At 50.2% G+C, this 3,910-nt stretch overlaps 1 long non-coding RNA gene across 2 annotated transcripts; it reads left to right on the top strand.

The window, feature by feature from the left end:
- The first annotated feature begins 265 nt into the window (after positions 1-265).
- On the top strand, positions 266-3,575 carry LOC118250128 (uncharacterized). Of its 2 annotated transcripts, XR_004779306.2 has the most exons (4): positions 266-697; positions 867-966; positions 2,553-2,743; positions 2,948-3,575. It is a non-coding gene; the product is annotated as an uncharacterized LOC118250128 (long non-coding RNA). The 2 variants fall into 2 exon arrangements; XR_004779305.2 differs by lacking the exon at positions 2,948-3,575 and having other exon boundaries at positions 272-697; positions 2,553-2,897.
- The last annotated feature ends 335 nt before the right edge of the window (positions 3,576-3,910 follow it).

Raw genomic sequence — 3,910 nt, 5'->3', positions numbered from 1 at the left:
CCTCTCCCCCGCCCGCCCCGCCCGCTCCGCCCTTCCCCTCCCCGGCCCTCCCCTCCCGCCGCTCTGCGCACGCGCCGTTCCCACGGCCCCATTCTCCTCAATCGAGCCCTCCACGCTCCGCGCGCCCCATTGTCCTTTTAAGGGAGAAAGGCCGCGCGGGAAGCCTACGGAGGAGGGGGGGGAGGCGGCGCCCATTGTGACGCCGGCGGTGACCTCACGCGCGAGGGGCCGGCCCGCACCTGCCTCCCGCCGAGGGGGCGGGGCCTCGCCGGCCGCTTTCCCGCCGGCGCGCCGGGAGCGGGGGCTGGGGGCCGGGCGGCAGCGGGGTCCCTCGCCCCAGCGCGGGGCGGGGCGGGACGGGACGGGACGGGACGCTCCGCCCGGCGTCGTGTCACCCGGAGCACCTCGCGCCGGCTCTGTTGGCTTTGCAGCTCCGCGGCAATCCCGCGCCGTCGCCTTCCTCGGCGCTGCAGAGCGGGTCCCTTCGGGCACGGAGCGCACGCAGCGGGATCTCGCACCAGGAAGTCTCCGGCGTGCTCTGGGAGTTGATTGGTTTGCTTTGCTTCTGTTTGGTTTTAAACGATCCGAGTTTGCCTTCGTCGTTACCTGTGCTTCCCTCCAGACGCAGCCAGACCCGACCTTTCAGCCTGCGGGGCACAGGCGTAGCTGATGCTGAATGGTCTCCCAAAATACACAGGTATCATTCTTACTGGTTTTAACTAGCCTAGGGAACTCTACCAGCTCTTTCAGCAACTTCTGTTTGCGTGTAAGGTGTCTGCTTTTATCTGTCTTTTTGAGTCGCGGGAGTGATTCTCTCAGACTTTTACAGCGTTTTCTCATTTTGTTTCCCTTCTCTACGCTCCCAGAGACCCCTCTGTGACATTCCTTCCAGCCCAGTGCCATCTAGTACAGCATTTAAATCTCCACATGGGAACGAGATGGTGTTTTCAAGGAGCATCCCTGTAGGTAAGGAGCAACGTGCTGCCTCTCAGCACCCAGCTGAACCAAACCGATCCCGTGGTGCCCACGGATGGCTACGCACCCTTACCCTGCTGGCTCACAGGAGGCTTCGATTGCCCACAAGCCAGGGTCAGAGGACTGCTCGGGTATTTATTTCCCAGCTTTATGTCCCACACAGACCCCGCAGCACAGCGGAACTCACAGGCTTGTAACTCACAATAACAAAAACAGCTGATGCTGTAACCCGCGGAGGATTTTAGTTTCCAAACAGCACCCTGCCCTGGCCTGTGAACAGCTTGGCCATCCCTGCCCTCTCAGAGGAAAACCATTTCTAGCTGCTGAAGTCCAAAGAGCGATGCATAAAGAAGAGCACGGTCCAAACCCTTCGTTTCTGAAACATCTCCGGTTTCCTTGAAGCCTTCGCTGATGACATTGCGGGGGCTACCCTATAACTTGGCAGTGGTTTGAGTTTTCAGTTTTGGCTGGCAGCCATCTATCAGTAAATAAAAGGCACTTCTATGGCTAATGAGCTTTCTCCAGGGTTCCTCTAGCCCCGGCCCCTCCAGCCAGCCACTTGTGCTCCCCACAGCATCAGCGGGACGCTTTGTCCGACTGCACCACATGGAGAGCTGGTGATCAGAAATAGCCCCAAACTCGGAGCCAGCCGAAGGAGTTTAATTTAAGGAAAGTGCAGCCACCTGAAACAGTGCATGCTTCTGTTTCTTAAGGGTGCCAGCACTACAGGTAAAGCCTCATTTGGCAAGGCTCTTAGTGGTGCTGCTGTTGTAAAAAATAAAGCACCTTGGTAAAAGAGGCATATGGGATCACAGAGATCACAGGTGACCTGGAATATGAGCTTTAGACCAGAGGATTTGCTCTCATCCAGGAGAGCTCTTAAAATTACTTACCTTTAAGGATGCACGTGGTCTCTGGAAAACTAATGGGACTGTGGCTGTACTCCAGTTAAGCTTGTACCTTTCGTGGTCAGGGTCTTGATTATTTCAGCTGGGAGGGTGAAATATGTCAGTGATGTAATAAAAAAGAAAACCACAAGGGCTTTTATATACAAAACATATATTATGAGTGCTGAGACACAGGCTCTAACGCAGAGGAAAAGTAGGACATTTGACGTCAGCTGAGACATCTGATCCTATTGTGTTATTTTTCAATATTAATGAATAAACAAACACAAATAGGCTGCTTGTTGTTAGGTGAAGAACAGCTGTCAAAACCAAACCCAGGCAGCTGTTCCTGCTTTGAGATTTCACTACAAAACACTTTTTACAACTTCAGTCATTTGAAAACTTGCTTTATTGGCTAAATGCCTGGCCAAGGGATTTTAAAAAATTACCAGAAGTTCTTTGGGGGGGAGGGGGGGGGAGTGTTGATTGACGTACAATTCTAATTAAGGTTTTGCCAAGGAGAAAAATTTAAGAGGGAGTTACCATCCACAGATCGGCACCCACTTGCACCAGTTGTCCATATGAGTAACAGCAAATGATTTTTTTGAAGGCATAAGTGCTCACAGAACTGATAGTTTAAAGCAAATGCATTAATAAAGAAATATGGTCTTTCTCTATGCTCTGTTTTAGGCCAAATGACAGATGGCTCCAAATGAACAGTAACAGGAAAGTTTGATGATGATGAAAATAGGTGTCATGATGTTCATAGCGCCAGCGTGAAGTGCCCAGTGGATCACCAAAGCTGTGTGGATCAGTAAGATCGGCGCCCCCAAACTGGTTCTCGCCTAGGAACGAGGCAGAGCACTTATATCCCAGCCTAAGTAAGAAAGCCATCAGGGTTTAACAGAGAATAGTAGCCTTTCCAATGAGTTTTTAATTGACATTTCAAATTCCTTCAGAGGAACATAATTCTCTTAAATTCTTAAGGATTGCTCAAATACTATAGCAAAATAAAAAAGATAATTTTCTATTACTGTTTAAAAACCTTTCGTGCAGCTTCTCAAGCGCCCCTCATTTCTTTGCAGCGCTATTTCTTTCATCCCTGTTAAAGCCAATAAGACTATTCTATGAGGATTTATCGTAAGGTGATTTGAAGGCGCCATTAAGAAGATCAGCCCTGTCCGCCTGCCAGGCTGTTTCCTGTCAAGAAAGTTATGCCCCCTTATTCTGTCGTTTGAGGCACTTCTGAAAATGGAGACTAAACATTTGGAAACCCACAAGAGCTCTTTGCTCTGAATCAAGAGGCCCGTCTTTCCCAGCGGCACGGGGAGAAGTTCCAGATTTCATGTGGACAACTTTGGAGTAGGCTTTAGGGGCAAGAAAGTTGTGAACTGCTTTGGAGAGTATGGTGTAGGCCTGGTCTCAAGTGGCATCACTTAGGGGACAGAATTTGGGATTTTCTTAACAGGTGTAGATGCTCCAAACTCTTACCCTGAACTCTGCTAAATAAACACAAGCAACCTGAGGCTGTATCTTTCCAGGTTAAAGTCTTCACCCATCACCATCCTCTCTGTGGAGCCTTCCTAGCCTACAGGTCTGTTTCCAGTGACCCTGCTTTTGGACTACAGTACCAGCAGACAGAACAAAGGTCCATAAAATTATTTTTCAGGAGAAGAAAAACAACAACAACAAAACCTGTTTCCAGATCAAGGAGGAGCTAGCTGAAGAATGAGATCAACATAGCACAGAGATAGTCACAGGAAAGGAAAAAGACATGTTGAGGATGTGGCTCCATGTGACTGCAGGGAGCCACAGAGCTATAGGGAAAACATTTCTCTGGGGGCAGAGTTTTTAACCAGCCAAAGCAAGGCAGAGGATAGTGATACAAACCTCACCAAGCTCAAGTACAGGTGACTAGTCTCATGAGGGACTAGCACCTCGCTGACCTTATTGCCAAGCTGCCAAAGATCAACAGAGTGCTTACAAGTCATCTGGCGAGGAAGAAGAGCTGTGGGCAGCCTGGGCTAACCAGGGGAAGGGAGGGAGAT

This window comes from Cygnus atratus, chromosome 1, assembly GCF_013377495.2.
Source record: "Cygnus atratus isolate AKBS03 ecotype Queensland, Australia chromosome 1, CAtr_DNAZoo_HiC_assembly, whole genome shotgun sequence".
NCBI classification, from domain to species: Eukaryota; Metazoa; Chordata; class Aves; order Anseriformes; family Anatidae; genus Cygnus; species Cygnus atratus.
The sequence above is the reverse complement of the archived record's forward strand: the minus strand, read 5'-3'. Positions and strand labels throughout refer to the sequence as shown.